General features: G+C 45.1%; 1 long non-coding RNA gene across 1 annotated transcript; it reads right to left on the bottom strand.

The window, feature by feature from the left end:
• Window positions 1-20: 20 nt before the first annotated feature.
• Window positions 21-23,387, bottom strand: LOC134728651 (uncharacterized). The gene is made up of 3 exons (XR_010109275.1): window positions 23,289-23,387; window positions 4,161-4,293; window positions 21-1,053 (listed from the first exon to the last, which is right to left on the bottom strand). It is a non-coding gene; the product is annotated as an uncharacterized LOC134728651 (long non-coding RNA).
• Window positions 23,388-23,464: the final 77 nt, after the last annotated feature.

The following is a 23,464-nucleotide window of genomic DNA, read 5'->3' as shown; positions in this document are numbered from 1 at the left end:
GAGCATGTTTAAAGTAGGCTAGGCTAGGCTGTGATGTTAGGTAGGTTGGTTGTATGAAGTGCATTTTTTACTTACGATATTTTCAACTTGCAATGGGTTGAACACATAACCCCATTGTAAGTCAAGGAGCATCAGCAATTGGAAGTAAAACAGGCCAATTTTGGCTCAAAAGTTGAAAGGATATTCCAACAATTGGAAATATCAAAAAATAAAATGAGCTTCTGAGGGGAAGAGCCCATGGAACTCTAGAGGTATCCAAGCAAGACATTTGTCACGATGCCATGGTATGGATTTCTGAAATGCCTGAAATCCTAGACTAGTTCACTGCTAATCCAAAAGCCCTAGTCCCTCCAATCCAAAGAGCCCACAGTTCTATAAACAAAGAGACTTGCCTAAGGATCACACCGGGAAAGTCAGTGCCCTGAATCAAATTTGTCCTTCCTAAGTCTTTCCATGTCCTAATCACATCTCAACAAAATATCACAACCGAAAGCCAGTGCCCATTTCCAACCAAACCCCAGCCACCTTGGGTTATAATCCAGGACTAACTGAGTAATTTTTGAAATAAACATAAGAAATATTGTTCAGGCTGAGTGCAGTGGCTCATGCCTATAATCCCAATACTTTGGGAGGCCAACACAGGCAGATCACTTGAGCTCAGGAGTTTGAGACCAGCCTGGGCAACATGGCGAAAACCTGTCTCATAAAACACAAAAATTAGTTCAGGTGTGGTGGCACAAACCTGTAGTTCCAGCTACTCTGGAGGCTAAGGCAAGAGGATCGCTTGAGCCCAGGAGGCAGAGATTAGAATCCAAGATCATGCCACTGCACTCCAGCCCAGGTGACGGAGCAAGACCCAGTCTCCAAAACAAAACAAAACAAAACAAAAACAAACAAAAAAACCTTTCAGTTTGTCAGGTGAAACAGTAAGGTCTCTGGCTTTGGAATAGGCAGCAAGAAGTGAGTGATCAAAATAATAACATTAACTAACATTTCCATTATGCTTTGCCATTTACAAAGAGATCCATGATTCAGTTGATCTCCACAACGGCCCTGGAAAGGAAACAAGACATGTTAGATGTTAGCCATTATCATCCATTTGTAGAGTAAAAGGTGGCCTGGTTCCCCACAATTGCAAAGCTAATACATTGTGACATTGTGACTCAAACCCAAACTTCTACCTTCAAATGGCTGAAGACCTAATGAGTGACACCTTGAAGACAGTAGGGGTCATGTTGGTGGACACCATTTTGATCACTGCACTGCAGAGACCAGCTAAGAGTTCAGAATTTTTACTTCAAATTTGTTTGCAGTCTTTGGAATGCAGGCGGTCATTTGAACACATGAACCTTGGCAAAAGTGAATGTATTGCTGAGAACATCATGCAGTTAGAGTATGCACGTTTTATGAGACTAGTGCTTAAAATATTAGAATGTGTTTCACATCTTGAGGATGCATTCACATTGAGAGGCTAGATACTCCAAGAGATAATTATCAAGATTCATGCCATTTAAATAGAGGTTGTCTTTACTGTTTATTGCTCACATTGCTGGTATTGAGTTTTATATCCTGTTTTCCCATAAGGTCTGGACTGAATCATCTCCTCTTCTGTCACAACACTTGCCTTTGGAGGCTCCCAGAAGGGAAACAAGAAACAATGAGCAAATGATAGGTAGCCTATGTGCCGATTAGAGGCTGTTTGCATACTGTCACCTGCAGAAAGCCTTCAGTGTTCCTGGGGTTCTATTAGGGTGATTAATGGGCCTGTAAATAATTGGAGATAGCCATCTTTGCTTCTAAAACTGAAAAACATCCCTCATCAGAAACACGTCTGCCAGCATTTAAGGCAGTCAAAGCTTTGGGGTAAAGAATTGTTCAAATAGCTATAGGGTAGGTAAGGGGAGATAATTCCAGGCAGGGGAGCCATTTGAGTAAAGGCAGGAAGGCATGAAAACGGAAGGCCTTTTCTACTTAACCAGAGCACAGAACATGTACAGGTGAGCATCACAAGGCTGAATGGAAAACACCTCTACCAGTTCTTGTGGTCATTGATGACTAAAATAATAAATGTCTTTAGAAAAAGCGACACTAAGAAATGCATGTTTTGTGTTAAAAATTCTGCTCTAGAGCTTTATAAATAATTTTAAAGCTTCTGGTGCTCAGTGTTCTCCTTTGAGGAATACGGGTTTATGTGGTTCATCTCCCTTAGTCCCCACTGCAGCTAGGGGAAAAGTGAGATGCTCTCATCCCATCTCACCACTGAACATGGAGCCACTGCTTGGGCTAAATCCGTCTTTTACAAATTTTTTTCCCTACTTATCTTCTCACACAGTATGGACTCTCCAAATGGGTCAATTAAAGATGATAAATGCACAGCTCTTACTTCCCTACTCCAAACTGTTATTGGCTGCTGAATGACTGTACCAGTGGTTCCCAAAGAGTGGTCCTTGGGCCATCATCACCTGGGGACTTGTTAGAAATGCAAATTCTTGGTGGGGCATGGTGGCTCCCGCCTGTAATCCCAGAACTTTGAGAGGTCGAGGTGGGCACATTGCTTGAGCCCAGGATTTGGGAAACCAGCCTGGCCAACATGGCAAAACCCTGTCTCTACAAACACACACACACACACACACACACACATACACAAAACAAAAACAAACAAACAAAAAACCCACAAAAATTAGCCAGGTGTGGTGGCACACATCTGTAGTCCCAGGTACTTGGGAGGCTGAGGTGAGAGGGATCACTTGAGCCTGGGAAGCAGAGGTTACAGTGAGCTGAGATCATGCCACTGTACTCCAGCCTGGGCGACAGAGCAAGACCCTGTCTCAAAAAAGAAAGAAATACAAATTCTTGGGCCCCACCCTGGAGCCACTGAATCAGAAGCTCTGTGGGTAGGCCCAGCAAGCTGTGTGTTAACAAGCCCTCATGTACAGGTGATTCCAGTGCACATTTAAGTTTGACAAATACTGGACTATAGCATTAAATACCCTCTGGAGCTTGCCATCTGAGAGATCTTGTGTTCAGTCCTTATCGCGTCATCAGCAATATTGAGAGCATGGATGTCACAAAGAGGAACAAACACCATCCATCCCTTTAAAGGATTTCCAAGGAGGCCACAACATTACTCTTCCCATTCAGATCACTGAGGTTGGCCAATGCCATACTCTGCTCACACAACATTTCTCTCCTTTCCCATCGCCCCAACTCTGTTCACTCCCCTGTTATGTGTGTGTCAATTATCCTAACTGCCCCATCACACTGTGATTCCGAAAGCAAGAACCATAGTTTTTTTTCTTCTTTATGTAATCTTTGTTTTCTGTGCCCATCAAATCCAGGGAAACAATTAATGGCAATACCACCAGGTCTTTGATTCCTGATTCTCCACCCAGTCACCACTGGGTCATTAGAAGCTCAAGCTCCACACTGGGTCCCCACTATTCCCAAACATGCCCCATGACTACACTGCTCAAGAGAATTATGAAGCCAGGTGCAGTGGCTCATGCCTGTAATCCCAGCACTTTGGGAGATCAAGGTGGGAAGATCACTTGAGTCCAGGAGTTTGAGACCAGCCTGGTAACATGGTGAAACCCCATCTCTACAAAAAATTAGGCAGGCATTATGGCACATGCCTGTAGTCCCAGCTGCTCAGGAGGTTGATGTGGGAGGACCGCTTGAGCCCAGGAGGTTGAGGCTGCAGTGAGCTGTGACTAATAAAAGAAAAGAAAAGAAAAAAGGCGGGGCACAGTGGCTCATGCCTGTAACCCCAGCACTTTGGGAGGCTGAGGCGGGTGGATCACCTGAGGTCAGGAGTTTGAGACCAGCCTGGCCAACATGGAGAAACCCCATCTCTACTAAAAATACCAAAAATTAGCCAGATGTGGTGGCAGGCACCTGTAATCCCAGCTACTTAGGAGGCTGAGGCAGGAGAATCACTTGAGGTGGGGGTTGCAGTGAGCCGAGACTGTGCCACTGCACTCCAGCCTGGGCAACAGAGCAAGACTCCATCTCAAAAAAAAAAAAAAAAAAAAAAAAAAAGAGAGAGAGAGAGAGAATTATGGTCCCTCACTACTTCCCCTAGTGAAAAGAGGAGACCAACAGGGCCCACTGCTGCTGGCAGCAGAGACCAAGGCCTTGTCTCCCACTGGCCTGTCGCTCACCACGTCTCACAGCTCAGCTTTCACTTCTGTCTTTCATTGCAGAAGGGGAAGCATCTCTTTTCACCAGTGATGACAATTCCTGAGTCCTATAAGACTCCTCCCATCTGCCAAAGAAGTCTGATATTTTCAACACCTGTGAAAAGATGGGAAAAAAAGAAATCTGGTATTTATAGCTCTGTCTGCAGATGACTGAGGCATTCTCAGAACTAGACAAGACAGTATTGAATAATACCTTCCAACGTCTTACTCCCACCAACCGTGAGCTGGTTGTTCAAGGTCAGGATAAACAGAGATGTAAATTTCTTCCACCCCACAATAAGTTCCTTCTCCATGTAGGGTATCAGGATCATCCACTCTCTCCCCTCTTGATGTATAATTATGAATATACATGAAATTTTTACAATCCTAGGACTCAACTTAAGTTTCAAAGTAAATCTTAGGAGACTCTCAGAAAAAGATAAGCGCTGATGGCCTTTCCTGATGGCCTAGAGTTCCTGGAGAGGTGGATCCTCATTACATTGCTTCTCTGTGGTGCCTATCATGGCACTTTCACCATGTGAAAAAAGGGAAATGTTCAACAAGCAAATAAATGCATTATCAAAATTTCGTCTCATCTTAGAAAATGCAAAGCAAAGCCCAGAAGAGAAGGCCCATACAGGTAGTTAGTTTGTAGGAAAAAGTGAGTAGAAGGAAAGTTGGGCAGGTCCCTGCCTGGGCAGTGCATATTCAGATGTGCAACAGGCATGTAGTGGGAAGGGAGGCTGGAGGCCTGAAGCCTGGGCAGGTGGAGAAGGGCATGTGAAGAAAATGGACATATTGGGGCTGAAAGAGGGAAACAATAATGTGGAAAAATGAGACAGGAAAAGAAAAAGAAGTCAACATGGGAAGATGCCAAATATCTATTTTGCCAAGCCAGCAGCTAGTTTAACAGAGAGGACCAGAGTAGAGAAGTTTCAGTATAAACAAGTAAGAAAATGACCTGGGATTTCTGTACAAATGACTCTGTCCTCCAAAGACAGGCAGGGGTAAGAGTCTGTGTCACCCAAATATCTAAGAATCCACTGTGGAGGTCCTAGCCTTAGTTCTGGTCTGCATTGTCTATCCTCTCTGGATCCCACAAGACTTAAGAGTATTTATCATACTTTGCCTATGAGAGTGCAGCTGCCTCCTTCTCTGGAGTATACACTTGTTCTTGGCAAGAGCAACATCTCACAATGAGTTTCCAGCCATCACAACACCTAGAAGGGTATGAGCACAGTGTAGACACTTGCTGATGGGACTGCAATCAGAGGTGAAAACCAGAAAAGTGGTGCAGACTTTTCAATCAGCCTTGCAGGAGACAGCACTAATTTTGCCACCCTAAAAACCTTTCTTCAAGCTCAAACACCTAGTCCAAAGGATATATCTGTCTGCTAAATATGCTCGCAGGGCTGCTCAGATGAGACAGTCAATGAAGTGCCCTTTCAAACTTAATCTAACAACTATTCTGAGTGCTCAGGATATGTTAGGCGCTTTGACGGCACTGGGGCTACAGTGAGAAGACACACAGTCCCGATTTCTTGAAGCTCACAGTCTGTTGTGAAAGATCGCATTAAACAGGAAATTACATGCATGATGAGGGTTGCCAAAGCATCCTTGGAATTGCTCAGAAATTCAGAGATTTAACTTCAGAGTGGTCGATTCTTTGCTATGGTATCATGTTGGCATCTCCTGCTTACCTCAGGGGTAATACATAAGGCAAAACAGGTCATATTTCCCCCTTGAGACTGCAGGGAAAAAGCTTAGGTTGCTCTACCAACCACCAGCTGCTTGGTAAAGCAGAAATAAGAGCAGTAGCAAACCAAGAAATAAAGGGCCCTCGCCTTCTGATATGTATGAGGCGTCTATAACCTGGGAGGTCCTCACACAGGCCAAAAGGTGTTTTCCCAAGTGGCAACTCTGCTTCGTGTCAACTCCAGTAACACCTGGAAAACTGTGAGCGCCATCTTCCTCCACCCACCACCATAAACAGCAAAGAAATCTGGAGTAAACAAAGAGGACCTCTGAGCAGCGGGACTCCTGTGCCTAACTTCTCAAAAAAGGAGGGCCATGTCAAAGTTCTTACTCCTACTGTGTGAGAAATAAGGCTATGGATGAGAAGCAACAGAACATGAGGCAACAGGGAGAAATGAAAGTAGAGAGTGTGAAAGGCCCCAGGGGAATAAAAATATAGCTATTTGGGGACAGTTAGTGAAGGGGACAAAGGGCCAACTCCGTGTATCTCTACTGCCTTGCGAGTATCACCAAGCTGCGGCGTTATTGTACAGTCTCCTGTACTGACAGTCCCAAGTCATGAAAATAAAAATATTACATGAAATATATCACATTTAAAGAAGCCAAGGCTGTATCACAAAAGTTTAAAATCTTCAAATTTTGTACTTCAAGAGGTACAGGCTTTAGATTCTAGAAAAATATACTATTTGCAATATAACATTCTCTGAGAAGCCTAGAAAGTTAGAAAAGGAGAATGTTACCATATATAAGAACTGGCTCTTAATGCCTGCCTTATTGTGCATCTTTCCTGAGTTACTATTAAGGTGGCGATTGCCACAAATAGGGAAAATGTCTTACGCATGAAATATTGATGGTGATTACGTAATACAGAAATTTCACAAGTATTCTGAATGTTGTATACAAAAACTCCTCTGAAGAGCTAATGTCAGGGCCTGGGGAATTCTGGTCCTGGCAACACATCAATTAAAAACCAGCAGCTACTCCCCAGGTATCAAAGGCTGCGATCCCCTTGAGGGGTTGCTGACAGCCCAGCAGCTGAAAGAGCTACCCAAACCGGTACTGATCACTAGACAATGACATTTAAAGGGCATTGAATACTAGGATAACTCTGTCAGGGCGCCATTTGTTAGATCCAAATGCTTGCCTTTTCAAATGGCAAACCCTTTTCAGGAGCAGATGTATGGCAATGCAGGCCTAGCTGTGCTGAGAGCCATGGAAACTGTTTTGCAAGCTGCTATCATTAAGCAAGTAATAACACTCCGAAACCGGGCTTCAGTGCATAATTAAGACAGGTTTTAACTCATCAGCCACCACACCCATCGTCTGAAAGTATCTTTAAAAGGGAAGTATGCATGTAATAAAATGAACTAGGGCAAAGTTAACAGCTTCCAGATAAGTGTTATTGCCAGAAATCTGGGCCTTCTGGAAGCCCCAGGACAGAAACCCAATCCTCAGCGCCCCCTGCCTCTATTCTTCTGAACAAGTGGGTCACATGCATAACAGGAGACTTGCTGTACCCTCAAAGTGCAAGAGGGGAGAGGGACCTGGGTATGCAGTGAGTCTCCCCCAGACAAAGTCTTTCCTTTTCTGAGCTTTGTTGTCCTCTGCGGTGCTGGGAACCAGAAACATTGCAGGCTTCTACACGAAAAAGGGTGAGTTCAATTTCAGATGGTATTTCAGCCAAAGGCAGAGGTTAGGAAAAAAAGGGCACTGTGCTGTACCCACCACAACCAGCCTAAGTACACCTTGAGGTTAGTGTTGGTACCAGTGCTCAACACCAAGGGCTCTGCAGCCACCTTTTCTGCTAGGAGCCACCTTCTCTGGGCAGATTCCACTCCTTTGCCCTCAGATATCTGAGACAGGTGGCCAGGAGCCAATGGAGTTTTGTGGAAGGGAATGGCTTTGGAGCCAGGTGAGCCTGGCTTACAATCTGGCTCTACCACTTATTAGCCAGAGTTTGCCAATGGTCCCAGCTCATCTCCCACAGCACATGCTCTGACACCATCCTATGTCAATCCCTCCTCTTAGTTGTGTCTGGTTCACATGGGAGTGAGCAGGAGCACAAAGAGACTAAATCCCACAGCACACCTTCCTCCATATGGCCTTCTGAACTCAACCAACAGTGACCCCCCGCCCCACCCCACGGGGAACTGTGTACACTCCAAACATCTGTCTATCCCTCAAATCCTGGCTTTTGCATCACCATCGCCAGTTCTGGGGAAAGGTGTGTTACCTTTCTTCTCAGCAGGCTAATTCAGATGAGATTCACTGAGCCTGGGTCAAGAACAGGCAGAGTGCTCCTGCTTGTTGTGTAAAAGGGACCGGCTTCATCAGAGGTGAGCCAGTTTCCACCACCCTGCAGGACTCCACATCAGGTCTTGTTCTCCACTTTGCAGATTATTCTCCCACCTCTCCTGGTTGAATGCCTCTGGATACCCAGCTCTGGATAAGGGCCTTTTCTTCTGAGACTTGGTAGCCTCACAAAGTACTGAGGGGGATGACGCTGCCAGAAATCACTGAAGAATTCCCTTGTCTCTGCGTCCTTCCCGTATGTGGACAGTTAATGTTTCCATTGGAAGACCTAGGGTCTGGAATTCCTTGTTCATTTAGCTGGATAGTGCCTGATGTTTAGCGTTAGTAGGATAGTACAAGTGTGGCTTTTATAAGTAGACATTTGCTTTTGTGCCAGCAGCGTGACTTGAACATAGTAGGGACAAAAGTATCTGTTGAATGAATGTTCATTTTATTGGCACTCCTATCCTCTCATTTCATGTCTGGCTGTTTTTAAAATTGTACCTTGAGTGAGGATATAGCAACTTTTATAAATACAAGTTCAAATTAAGTTGCTTTAGAAAAGCCATTAGAATTTAGCCACGCTCAGGAGAGCAAATGCAAGGACCAAAATTATCCATCTCATTAGTAATTTTTCCTGGTAAAATAGCACAGAGCAATGTCAACTGTTATTCCATTTCAGAGACCACAGGCATTCCTCTGTATTCAGGGAGAGGAAACCAAAGCAATTTTTTGGGACAAGTTCAAAAAGCCAAAGAATTTACCAAGCTAGAAAGGTCTCCCCAGGCCTATAAGACTTTGCTGCCACAGTCACTAAGACAATAGCAACATAATAAGTATTGGGAGCATCAGCCCAGGCTGCAAAGATTGCTATTAAAATACATTCATGCTTGAACCCTGATTTCTTTTCTTTCCACTTTTGCTGGCTAATTCTACTGCAGCAATTCAGAAGCTCTGTAACACAGAACTGCTCACTCTCTCTGCACATTCCTCATGCCAATCCTCTTTGTAAATGTTTGCTTTAAACATAATCTGCAGCTTTACTAAGATTATGTCCTGAGCACACATTTTTTAGTCATCTGAATCTCTGGGATGGGAGAGCTAACACTTTCCTGCACCCTCAATTTTTGCCTCCAGCTTTATTCCTTAGACTTCTTCCAGGCTTTTCTGCTCTGATGGGGGCATTTCATAGTCAAAGACCTACAGAATTCTTGAAGACAAAGATCACTTGTTACCCTTTCTTTGTGTCTGCTATGTGCCTTGTGCATGGAAGGTGCTTGGTAAGTATTTTTAGCAAACCAGTCTACTCGTTGCTTCTTGAATTCATTAAGCACATTCCCATCTTGGAGCCCTTGCTGAAGCTTTTTCTCCTGCCAAGAATGCACTCACTCCCAGCTCCTTTCCATTTATGCAAATCCTGACTGTCTCTCAGGACCAAAATCAAGCCCTCTGAGATCTTACAGAACACTGTTCTTTTGGCAATTAACATGCTATTTAAAAAAGAAACAAAACATTGGTCTGTGTCTAGGTCTTGTCTCTTCAATTAAACTGAAGCCCTGTATTCTCAATGTCAGCCCAAGCAATTTGCCAGGAGCCAAACCAGGAGTCTGGCCAAGGTAAGAAAGGGGCCCAAAGCCTTGCCTCAGAGAGTAGTATCAGGGGTCTAAGTCAGACACTGAGATAACAAAGGAATGGCCCATGTGGAGAAGGGATCTATGCAAATGAGTTGGATTCAAAGGCAGGAACAAAAAAACAGAGTAGGTACAGAAGCTGAGGTTAGGTTGTGGTCAGTCCAGAATGATGCCCTTGGACAAGGCTTGTTTGTCCTGATATTGGTATTGAAAGTCCAGTCCCTGCTCCTTCAGGTAGCATAGCTTGATAGTGCTCCTCAACTCTGGCACTGACACCCCTGCATAGAAACTGTTGAATCCCTTATTGGAACACATTAATCCCCACCCAGAACCTAGCACAGTGTTATACAAATAGTAGGCTTTCAATTAGGAAGGGAAGGAAGGAGGGAAGAAGAGAGACAGATTGTTATCTACTTCCTTCTGCTAGTTCAGAAGGCCAAAGTGAGCCCAAGGAAAATGCCATCCTCAGAGCCACCCACCCACCTAGTTGTTTTGTAAGAACTGCCACATCTTTCATGCTTTTGGGGATTATTTTAATCTCTGGTAGATCTTCAGCTCTTTATGCACAGAGACTCGATCTGCTTTTTTTGTATCTGCCACTGAGGAGTGGGTACTGATTCCAGCTTCCAAGCCAGGCATGGAGGTCTCACTGCATTGCTCACTGGCGGGGAGCCCTCTCTGGGTTTAGCCATTCTGCCTTTGCCTTTTGTTTACCACAGTTATCTCTTTCTCCACCTCCACCCCAAACACCCAAAGCCAATCATGCCAAGAGGGGAGCAGGGTCTCCTCTGATAAGCCTCCCCCACCCCCTGCTTATACTAGCGAGAGGAGGTGGCAACTGTGCCCTCAAGGCTATTCCCATAGCCATCAGCAGAGGGATCAGGGCCGATGTTTATGACCCTGTCTGTCCTGCCAAATTCACCACTAATAGAGTGCACCAAAGAACAGGGATGATGTAAGCGTGACTTTGACTATGACTAGGTCTGTCCCTTCCCACTCCTTACTATTTTTCAAGGCAGAAACACACATAGGAGAAGGGAAAGTGACCTTCATACTGTTGTTCTTACTAGGCCTCTCCCTCTAATCACAAGCAAAGTGGGAAATGCAGAACATCAGGTAAATTCTGAACAGTAAAAACAAAATAAGATTAAGAAACCAAACAAAACCCACACCTCTCATAAACAAAAGAGTGGGAAATTCTGCTTCATTAGGTAAAATCCTATTTCAGATCAACTGATTGTGGAAAGAGAGAAAAACCCATTTGACAGAATGATGAATTAAAGCAGCCAAGCAAAACCCAAACAGCAAAGCAGGAAATTGCATGGTTATTCTTAAAATCAATGTGAAAGAGAGGCAGGGCTTGGGGAAGAGAGGCTGATCCAGTTGGAGCCGCAGAAAGGAAGCTCTATGTGAGGCTTGCCGGGGCTCACCTTTCCTGTTCCAGGCCCTGCGTTCATGTGTTATCTCTGAGCCAGCACAAGCTTATCTCTTATTAGTTTGAGAAGTGTAAGGAGGGCACCTCACCCAGCACTGAATGCATACAAAGGCTACCTCTCTCGACCTACACTATAAACCTGTGAGTAGTCAGGACAAGGGCTGTTGCAGCCATTACACAGATGAGAAAACCAAGTCTCAGGAAGATTTGCTCCAGGCCCTGCAGACTGGCAATAACATTTGACTCTTCTGTTGCCAAGCTTGGAGCTCCCAGCCTTGGGCTGCTGCAAGAAGGGAAGAAATCAGCAGGGTAGCCAGTGAAGCTCCTCAGGCTTCTTTCCTCTTTCAATCAGGGACTGCACAGACTTCTGTGCAACCACCACCCCTCTGTCACTCCAGTTAATCCCCAGGCTCAATGGCTATAAATTCCTTGGCTACAAACTGGCCCTACGACCACAGGTATCCATTCAGTGACACTCTTTTTTATTTTTTTATTTTTTTTTGAGACGGAGTTTCACTCTTGTTGCCCAGGCTGGAGTGCAATGGCGCAATCTCGGCTCACCGCAACCTCCGCCTCCCGGGTTCAAGCGATTCTCCTGCTTCAGCCTCCTGAGTAGCTGGGATTACAGGTGCCTGCCACCACGCCCAGCTAATTTTTGTATTTTTAGTAGAGACAGGATTTCTCTGTGTTGGTCAGGCCAGTCTTGAACTCCCGACCTCAGGTGATCCACCCGCCTCGGCCTCCCAAAGTGCTGGGATTACAGGCGTGAGCCACCGCACCCAGCCAAGCCCCACTCTTTTTTGCCAAAGTTTCTTCTGGTAAAAACATACCTATAAAGAAAGATTTATACTAAGGAGGCCCCCACCCAGCTCAGCTGAAGGAAGAGAATGGGTGGGTGCTGAGGCTTCCTATTTTGGGAAATCAGTCAGTTCTCTATCAGCAGAGCCTGGGCCTCTGGCCAACAAGTCCTTGGAGAGAGGGAGAGCAACAAGTCAGCGGCAGCTTTAGAGTACTCCAGGGAGAGGGCAGCCTCAGCCCCGTGAGCACATGCTAAAGTGACACCACTATGACCTTGCCCCCTCCACTTCCACTGGGCAGGGACCTGCTTCCCATGTGTGGCCCTGAGCCTACTGGGGAAGGGATTGAGGGTGTACTGCCCCTCCCCACAACAAGGTGGGAGGGAGAACAGGCCCAGATCTGTCCTCTGCTCCAATTTCCTCCTCAGAGAGGAAGAGGTGGCTCCGCGCAGCAGCTGTGTGACCCTTGGCAGTTTCTCATCTGTAAAAAAGTGACAGCAACACCTGCTTCATAGAATATGGTGCTGACTCATTGAGATGATGTCTGTGAAACACCTAACATGCACTGGGTACTCAGCTAAGGGAGGGGGCATCCCTTCCTCCCAGCAGCAATTCATGAATTCTCAGGGAGCATCAGCCTCTCGTACATCTTGTTCTGCACCATCAATGACAACCTTCCCTAAACCCCAAATATAGCTCTCTCTACGCCAGCTGCATATGCCTATCTGCACCTCCTCCAGTCCCATTCTGGCCATTGGTTCTGCTGTATATTTTATTATACAAAATATATATTATATACTTATATAGTATTTCCCACATACCCAGGACTCTTCTAAGACCTTTATGTCTGTTTCTTAAAAAGCACAACCCCTTTCTTTCTTATCTTTTTTTTTTATGAAATAAAGTCTCACTGTCACTCAGGCTGGAGTGCAGTGGCACAATCATAGCTCACTGCCATGTGACAGTGAGCCTCGAACTCATGAGTTCAAGTACTCCTCCTGCCTCAGCCTCCTGAGTAGCTGGGACTGCAGGTGTGCATCACCACACCTGGCTAAGCCTGGCTAATTTTTTTTAATTTTTAGTAGAGGCAAGGTCTCACGATGTAGCCCAGGCTGGAACCCCTTTCACTTAATCATCAAATGCTCCCAACAGTATGGCTGAGGTGCTAATTTTGCAAAGAAAAACTTGGCCACTAATCCTTATTTTTATTTCCAAATACAGTATATTTCTTCTAACCAGGGTATTTTCAAACTCTTAAACACTGCAGGTTTCTGATGTAAATGCATGATCTTTCTTTAAGAACTTGCCTCGGCTCAGCCCCTTCCCACCATACATTCCAAAACTAAAGCAACTTTAAGAGCTGAAGCCAAGCTGCTGCGCCTAGCAAATCATCAGCATTGATGCCACTCTCAGACCTTTTCAAATGAGCCAGTAGGAAGAATGTCAGTGACAAGTTGGGAACCCCAGGAGACCTGGAAGGGACAGCCAAGGAAGAGAGAACCAGCACCTTCCAGAGAACAAATGTTTCAAGTTAAAAGGCCTGCCCAGGCCCTGGGCCAGTGCAGCATAATGCAGTGTGATTATGGGAGCAATCTAAAAATCAATACCGACTGGGCAGCCAACACAGCACCTATGGAAATAGCCAACCAATGGGTCCTCTCCTCCAAGAACCTGGCAGCCACCACCTCCTGCAGCACAAACAAGCAAACTTTCTAAACCCAAGTAGTATCCTGGGTCTGAAAAACTGAAAAGACAAATTGCCAGAGCTCTGGGAGGGTCTTTATAAAGTCCTAAAGCACCTCTGCAAACAGAGGCTGAAATAAGATAAATCCCCTGAAGGGCTGTCAGTCATCATCATCATACGGCCCCTCTTAAGTAATGATAGTGAGGAGGAGAAGGCTACTGTACCTTCCTCCTCATCCAGCATCAGCCCTGCTTAACCATTAGACATGGCTCCTACTCAGCCACCTGGCCTGCCTGCAGATGAGGCAAATAAACAGACCAGATGTGTTTAAAGATGTTGCTGTGAGGATGACAAGAAGGCAGGATAAAAGGAGAGAGGTACAGAAGCACGAATTCCTAGCAGACAAGGCTCACTCCGAGGTATTTGAGACTCCACGGAGTCCTTGGCCTTCCTCTGGGAAAAATTAGGTGGTGGTGGGGCCCACAGCAAGGACTTTGCTTCTGTCTCCCTCACCAGGTCGCAGGATCCTTGAGTTGGGGCATTTTTTAAAGTACCAAGGTACATCAAGTTCCCAAGACCCTGCCCTACATTTCTTTCCCTTTTCTGTTACAGTAAGGACACTATTTTATGCTTATTTAGTGATACTTTGCAAACAACTTTCTTCTGGATTAGGGCTAGTTTCATCAGATAATCCAGGCATATACTGGGCGCCCACCAACATGTTTTACCAGGATATGAATGAGGTGGGAGGATTGATTTATTGACTAGAGAAAGAAACAGCAAATTACTCACCCAGAAGCAATGGGTCTAGGACATGGGGGAAGTGGGTGGTTTATCCAGGACCTGCTCAAAGGGGTTCCCCTTCAAGACAAGCAGGGATTCCTGAACTGACCCACCAGGGGAAAGCCATCTACTCCTTTGATTCTTGCTCAAAGACAAACATCCTGACAGGACATCCTGGCATTTCATAACCCAAGCTAGGCATGTGTGCCTTTATCCATGCTAGGGCCCGGCATCCCAAGTTCCCAGCAAGCAGAGCTGCCATTGAAAGTGAAAAGTCCTCGCTGATGAATGCATCCCTACTGACAGCACCCTGTCTGAGCTGTATCCATCACACTGACCTCCCTTCCCCTTTTCTCCACCTCACAGAATGGGAAAGGGTTTCTTTCTTTTCCTTCTTCTTCTTCTTCTTCTTTTTTTTTTTCTGAGCCCACAGTTGATGAGCTTCAAGGTACAACCTGACACGAACTCCCTAGTGGCAAACCTGTGTGGTTGCCATGGTGCCCTACAGTGCCATTCAAGGCCTCGCTCCCTATGCAGACCCAGCCTGCAGCTCCTTAGCAAAAAGGCAGAATGCCAATGAGGCTGGAGGTAATGAGAAGCGGGTGTTGAAATCTCATTTCCGCCAACATATTTCCCGTCACTCCTTGACAAGCATTTTACTTTCTTCTATACTCCCCATCAACCCTAGACAGCACAGGTTAACATAAAACCTCTAAAGTTCAGGCTGGCTGAGTGGAAAAGAATATGCAAAGAACCCTGCCAATCCATAAGGCAGAAAATAAGCCCTTGGCATATGGCCGGTGCTCAATAAATACCTGTTAAACGAATGAATAAAAGCAGCTCAGCTATGGTTTAGATCTCCTGAGGGACATTTTCTGAAAAGACATGGTCGGTTTGTTATGATATTTTCTGCCTTCCAAAATGCTGTCACGTGTTATCGCATTTGATCTTTCTGAAAAGAAAAGAAGTCCTGAAAGGAAAACCCAGCCCCTGTCTCCTGACTCACCCCTTTCCCACCTCCTCTAATGGCTCAGCCCCAGCCCCGCCCCCTTCCCTGAACAGGGGTCGTTGGACTTCTGAGAGGAGGCAGAGGGCTCAGACATGCACAAAAGCCCTGTCCCTGCATCAGCTCAGAGGGGACTTGAATGATAAAATATTTATTTGGTGATAAGACCTTGTGTTCCAGATCAAATGTCCACTCTTGCCTGGATTACCTTACAGTAAAGTCAACTTAATGACAGTGTCGGCTGCCTGCTGCCCCCAAATCGCTGGAGGGTCACTCACACCAGCTTGCACAGAAGCCATCCCAGCCTCTCAGTTGGGGAAACAGACCAATCAGCAGAGATCCATATCTTCGATAAGCCACGCACCCCATGTACCCGGCCCACATGTGCTGTTCAGGACCACCAGGCTTCAGGCCTTTCTGCTTCCCTTTCCTTTCTCAGTGATAACACCAGTGATGATGGGGTATCTTTCCTCCTCACCCCTTCCTTTCTTTGATGCCTTGTCTCTGACAGTGGCTGAAAGCCATGTCCCTGCATCCCTGCCCTGCATGATGACAGCTCCCACAGAGGTTCCTTCTCAGAGTTCTAGCTCTTCCTGGTTCTGGTACTGTGATTTCCTTCCTCCTCGTGCCCTGTCTCCATGGGAGGTAATGGTTCCTGACTGAGGCAGCCTCTGGGTACTCAACATTCCTTAGTGGTTCTCTTAACCTTGCCCAAATCTCTGGTAATAATCTCTTTATTAACATCTTTTTATTTGAACCTTTATGGATAAATTCTATTTTCCTGTAAGGCGGGCCCTGACTGATATATATATACTCGGAGATACCCATGTCTGCATCTAATTAGCTGAAAGGGCCAGCCATATCCTCATTCGTCAGCAGGAGCAGAGAGACAGCAGTGCCCGGTGCTCATTCACTCATCTTCGACACAGAGCTTCCACATTCCAAGCAAGTCAAGCTTGCCCTTCCTTCCTCCCTCATCTTTCTAGAGGCAGTGGCCTAGCTGCACATTCTCATAAAGCAGTTCAGCGTGGGCTGCCAGCAATCTAACATCAGGATGGAAGAAAACAGAGGCCTCAGAGGTTCGGCATTTTCTGGAATCTAATGATTCTGCTGATTCTCCTGCGTTTAGCAATAGCCGTTTCAATTTCAGGATGCTTAGATCACTTCTTTGTTCTTTCTGCTGTGTAGCTACAGTATTACCGTGAGTCTGGGGGAATTCCTGTTTGGGGGTAGGCCTTTTTTAAGGTTTTGTTTTGGTTTTTGCCTTGTTCTGAATAAGTCAGGTCCATGTACTTGGTAGAAGGTCAAGTTTGTTTGGGATCTTCTCCTGCAGTGTGTCTACAGCTGACCTCTACTTCAAATGGTGCCCCTCTGTCCCTAGGCTCTGACATAACTCCCTCCTCTTACTTCAGGGTACCTGTCTAAGTCTGGGAGGTCCAAAACTTCTCCTTCTCTTTTGTATTTACCTGCCGCCAACTTCCAGGTTGCTGCAACCTTCACTGCCAAGTCACTCAGCAGGTTACTCCGATGCTCATTCATTACCCATTTATTTACTGAAGGTCTGCCATGTGCCAAGGAAAACAACAGTGACCAAATACTTATCCTGGCTCTTCAGGACCTCAGAGTCTCGCGGGGAGGGGAAGACAAGTAAACAAGACGTTTTGGATTCTGCTGCTTCCGCGGGGAATTACAGAGGTGAAATGGAAGGGCTTGGGAGTGGGGTCCCTGCTGGGCTCTGCCTCCTGACCATAAGCATTCTAGGCCAGGGATCAGGTTCACAGGTAGCCTATTTTCCACACACCTCATAAGAAATGTGTTTCGTAAATAAGTAACCACACCTGAGTTACTATGCAAATAAACTCAGCTCTGTCCTCTGAACAGCCAAGTTCACTTTTCCACTAGCCTTTTCTCTCCTGCTTCTACCTCCTCTATCTTTACCCTGTGCTGCCAATTTCTCAGTCTGTCATTACTGAATGAGACACCCAGCCTGGAACAGAAAGGACAGTTTGAAGGGGGTCTCTACCCGGCATCTGAGCCGAGCTCCTTCTAAGCGCGTGTTTACGATGGCTCCGACTCATGCCTTAAAAAAAAAATCGCTACAGAAAATACCAAGACTGATAGCTAAATCCAATTAAATTAAGATTAATAAAAAGGGAGGGAGGCCAGCAGAATGAAGCCAGCAGGAAACCTCTCTTGCTGCAGTGTGCTGCTCCATGCATTTCAAATGCAGCCCAACACAAGTCCTGATTCACCTTCACTTACCCTTACACAGAAGCCTCGCAGACAGGCTAGGCGCAGCTGCAAGATGAGCTGCTAAGAACTTGCTGATTTCAATACAGACTGGTTTCCAAAATGTTCTGGGGTTTTAAAACTTCACTCCCCCAAACACTTCAGGCTATGCCATAACTAATCCCACATCTTGCGTTTATTTGGGAAAAGAGACTTTGGTATTCTATGTGGGTGAGATAAGAAGCAAAGACTAACTAGGGAATCCGGCATCTCTTTTGTTGCCATTTCCTGTTGTGAAAATCCTTCAAATCAAAATATTATTGAACACTGGAGTTAGAAGGAGTTATGGAGATTACTCGGTTCCATGGCCTTTCCCTGTTTTGGAGAACTAATGTAGGAAACAGGCCTTGACTGAGCTCCTACAAACGAGTGCCTCAGCTAATACAGGCTGCAGTCCAGTATGCTGTTGACTGCACTACTGCCATGGGGATTCATCCACAAGGTGTTTGCAAAGGACAGAGAAGGAATTCGCAGCCACGAAAGGGAGAATGGAAACTCTCCAAAGAGGAAGAAATCAGCTTGACATTTAGCTTGCCATCTAGGCTGGCTGTCACGAGGCCATGAATCTGCCTGATGAGAGGTGAAAGAGAGAAATGAAGAAGACGAGGAAAGAGGGAGGGAGGAATAAATTTCAAAACAAACAGAATCTGTGGCTCTGCACTCACTCCCTGTACTGGGGTGGCAAAGGGTTGGGTGGGAATGAGGGGAAGGGAAATATGTTCCTGGAGGAAAAGGCTTCTTATGTAAAGGGTGAAGGAAAGACTCAGACCCAAGTAGAAGCCAGGGGAAGCTGCTGTGGTGGACGCTGTGACGCTCCCCAGGTCCCGTTTCATGAATGAAGAGTTTAGTCCCCCACTTGGTCGAAAAGCTGCTAGAGCAAGATCCATGGCCATCAGCACTCTTGGGGACTTCCTGGGCTGAAGGAAACTACCCTGCCCAAGTCATGCCTACTTCCAGTGGCAGCCCCCATCCAGTGACTCATCCACAGAAGTCTAAAGGCCTGGCTCCACACACCAACTGGGGATATACCTCAGAAGGGCCCTCCCAGCTTCAGTGCATTCCAAGTGGTCAGCTGAGCTCTTTTCTGGGACTACTTCAGAGCTTAGCTTCTCCCTCTGCCCAACCCTGCTTTCTTCTCTTCCCTTCCACAGTGTGGATATGGAGAGCACTTCCTAATGAACAGCCTGCACACAAACCTCTGTCTCAGAGTCAGCTTTTCAGGGAGCCCTACCCACAACACTGCTTATGAAGTAAATGTGCAGAGCCCTGCTGAAGGCAGAGAGAAGATTGTCATCTGTTGAGTCTGGTCAGGTAACTCACACCGTGAAGAACATTGCCCAAGTCCTTATTTAGAGAATTAAGTTTGGTGCCACCTTACAGTCAACCACAACATGTGTATTGGGCCATCCAAGCATCAGAGCAGGGGGACTGAAAAGGTGATCCCCTCCCTCACAGAACCTGCCCTTCCTCAACCAATCAGTCAGATATAGGTACAGCCAGTTCTTAAAGACCTTTAAAGAGCACTCCAAACCCACCCTCAGAACTGTCACCCCTTATAAAGTTCATAAACCTTAACTATCAAAAACATCTCCCTGCAATAATTTAAAGTTTTAACTTAAATTAAATTCCTTTGTGAATTTCTTTTTGTTGTCTTAAGCAGAAGTAGAAAACATGTATAAGGTTCTCTGTTCAGTAATCCTTTATGGTTCATCTTTAATATTTCTTCAAGGTTAATGATCCCATTTCCCACTAGCTTTCTGGCAAAAGGTCATGTTTTCAATCCTATCATCTCTGTAGCTTTCTGTAATAAAGCTTGGTTTGAATGTCAGTCAGTTTAATAGCTATGCCAATTTCTCACCTAATAGAGCCAAGTCTCTATCATCCTCTTTGACAAATGGCACAAGTGGATGCAATAACAAGTCACATTCTAAAGCCACTGAGGGCACTTTGGCTCCCACCCTTCCAGGCAAGCATTTCCACAGCCTGGGCTCCTAACTGAAGATATAAAGGGATCAAGGGAAGAAGAAAGGTTAAACCTAGGAACACGGAAGCCAATGTGCCCCCAGAGAACAGAAGAGGCGGTCTGCAGAGTTCAGAAGGCAGGCAGCTCATGCTTGAAGGTGATAGCCTTCTGCCTACAAGAGAAATCTGAGCACATCAGTTACTTCTGTCTTACCAAGAATCCCTGAGATACTGAGATTTCTGAGTTGAAAGTGAGATAAGGCCTGTTTTGTTTTGTTTGTTTGTTTCCATGTACATAGCTCAAGATGTTTTCTGGGCCGGGTGCAGTGGCTCACTCCTGTAATCCCAGCACTTTGGGAGGCTGAGGCGGGTGGATCATGAGGTCAGGAGATTGAGACCATCCTGGCCAACATGCTGAAACCCCGCCTTTACTAAAAATACAAAAATTAGCAGGGTGCGGTGGCACGTGCCTGTAATTCCAGCTACTCAAGAGGCTGAGGCAAGAGAATCGCTTGAACCAGGGAGTCGGAGGTTGTGTGAGCCCAGATGGTGCTACTGCACTCCAGCCTGGTGACAGAGTGAGACTCCATCTCAAAAAAAAAAAAAAAAAAAAAAAAAAGATGCTTTCTGGATCTGCAATGATAAGTAGTGATTTATGTTGGAGAAAGAAATAAGGGAGGTCCAGGCCCTTACTTTACTATCTCTGACCCTGTTTACAGAAGATCCACCCAGTAACTATGACATTTAACTGTGGAGTGGTAGAGTTTTTATACTCATGAGGAAAACTCACACTAGTGGCGCCAAACCACTGGGCGTGGCCTAACACAATTTCTGATAGCCAGGGGAGCTGGGGTGGGGGAGGGTGATTACTGGCATCTAGTGTCCTGCATCTACAAGGCCACAGGACAACCTCACATAACAAAGAATTATCCCGTCCAAACTGTCAATAGTGCTGAGGTTGAGAAACCCTGACTTACAAATAATTCTCTGTCCTCCTAAATGTATTCACCTACTCAGGAATCATCAGGCCTTGTTTCTCCTCCTCTAGACACTCAGCTGACCTGGGAAAATTACAAGCTGCTTGACCAACAAGCTCATTATTTTGTTTTTGATGGAGACAGAGCTGAGGAACAAAGACAACAAATAAAACCCCAACTGTGGGGTGAAAGAAGACTTAACCTTGGCTCACAGGCTCCCTTCAAAAGCTAAGTGGTATGTGGAGATCCGTGAGCTGGCAGTTCTGGTCAGAAAATAATAAAGTCTCAGAATTACTTCCTAGGCTAGGGTCTCTTCAGAGGCATACACAGATGCCTCTTGCTTTCACCTCTGTACTAATCTCATTGCCCCACTTTGAATCAAGGCTTGAAGACTGTGCAAGCAGAATAACCAGGCACTCTCTTCAGTTAGTTCTGAAACCATCTCAATGATTTTGGGAGAATACACTCCCCACAATCTGGCAACAAGTTGTCTGGCTTGGGTTATTTCTAAGTCTACATTTCTTAGTTTCCTGAAGAATACACTGGGCATGCCAAAAGGTTTCAAAGCTACAGTTACGGCATCAGCAACAACTCTTCAACTAGCCTGTGCTTCAGCCCAAAGCAGCACAAACAGAAAAGTCAGCCAAGCCACGAGGGGCCTGGTCAAGCGTCTAACAGTGTAGGATTGCTGCATAAAGAGCAGGATCCTACTACAATACAGCCTTTGAAGTGCCTTGAAAATAAATGCTATGTTTAGAAAACAAAGTCCTCTCTCCAGGCCTGGACTCACCCCACTCACCCCACCCTCATCCCTATTTCACTGAAAAGCTAAATATGAAAAAGTGCTTGGATGTTTACATATTTTCATATAGAGTAAATTTTCCTTAAAGGGCCATCTTCTTAAGAATACAAATCCTCCAAGAATGGTCCTTGAGCTGCTCAAGCTTTCCAACCAGAAAATATGACTATATTGAAAAATATGACTAGAAACAATAGGACCAGCCTCACTTCTTCCCCATAAAAACAATTCCAATCACTGAAGGTCTTGCTGGCATCTCTGCTGCCATCTACTGAGTCAAACTGGCACATATTCTAGTAAATCCTAACCAAGAAAGGTCATTGTTCTGTATATGTTTCCATTTTAACTCTTACCATGTTGTATTACAATTGTTTGTATATAACTTTACTTCTAGATTGCAAGTACCCATGAGATACATAGGATGTCTTATTCATCTTTTAGTAGCTAATCAGGAAATGGTTGTTGGATTAAGTAATTTTGAGTGTTGCACAGGGCTTCTCCAAAAAGATCATCTCAAGAATTTTCTTTAGGACTCCTCTAAAACCCAGAAACGACCATAATTATATCAAACAGAAGAGAGCAACTAGTTTATTTTTTAAGGCTTTCAGAGTAGCTCCTTCTACAACTTTCTTTATTGACCCAATACCAGCCTTCACAATCTCCACCATCAGCAAATTATTCTGTCTCAAATAAAAATGGTTTATTATTTAGTTCTATGGCTCATGTGGCTTAGAGTTTGTTGTATCCTTAAGGTGAGGGCTTTTGGACACTCAAAGGCAGAACTGTGATTATATGTTTGTTTTTTTCTTCCCAAATTGAATAACCCCATTCCTTCAACTTTTCTTTCTACATCTTCACGATCTATACATGCTCAAAATTAGTAACAGTTTTCTTAATGTGAAGCCTCAAACTAGTTTCGATACTCTATTTAGCATTTGAGCAAAGATGATTTCAACAAGTGTTTGTGGTGCCTGCTATTATCCCTATCAATGGGACACTTTGCATTAGGCAAACCTAACATTTACCAGGCAGATAAATTAGGAGTTGGTGATTCATCTCACAGAGCATTCCCAGGAAAATTTCTTCAAAATAACCATTTCGGTCCTATTTCATTTAGAAAATATTCATTTTATAAGCAATTTTTCATGGATTACAAATCATAGAATGAGAGTAGCTGTAATCTTATTGATGTCTAATTTATGTGTCACTTGGGTTTAAGATATGCACCTTTTTCTGGTATCTGCTACTGGTGTTATGAGCTCTTCAAGACCTCTTGTTCCTTAGAGAAAGAGTCAGCATGAAAATCATCTCTTAGAAAATATTATCATGTTCATTTGACACCTGAAAAAGCATACCCAGAGGGTAGAAGAAACTTGGAGACTGTTTATACACACAAATAGCATAAAGGACTTTTCCCCATCTCTAGGGGACCAACCTGGGCAAAGGAATAGAAGGAATAGCCTTGGCAATTATTCTCCCTGTCCCTGCACCCTCAAGAAAACAGGGAGAGTCACATTCTCGGATGCCAAGATTAATACCTATCTTTGGTTTCTTAGCAAGCAGGCTCTCTGCACTGCAATCTGGAAGGCCACTGGAATCTCTCTGCCAATGTTTTTCGCATTCTCATTATTGATACTAGTAGCAGCACAAACCTGTTTCTGGATGTTGTGTTCAGAAGCTGATCAACATTAAGTACTCACCTCAAGGAGGCTGGCCAAAAACAGCCTGCAGACTTTTCAAGCTGACTTTTCACACTGTTTGCTCTTTGGGTTGGTCAGGGCCTGCAATCAAAACTCATCATCATTAATTCATAAACGCCTAACTCTTTAAGCAATTTGGCAAAAATCTTTTGACAATTCAGTCCCACTGCTGGGGG

The sequence above is a fragment of the Pan paniscus genome, chromosome 12 (genome assembly GCF_029289425.2).
Source record: "Pan paniscus chromosome 12, NHGRI_mPanPan1-v2.0_pri, whole genome shotgun sequence".
Taxonomy (NCBI): domain Eukaryota; kingdom Metazoa; phylum Chordata; class Mammalia; order Primates; family Hominidae; genus Pan; species Pan paniscus.
The sequence above is the reverse complement of the archived record's forward strand: the minus strand, read 5'-3'. Positions and strand labels throughout refer to the sequence as shown.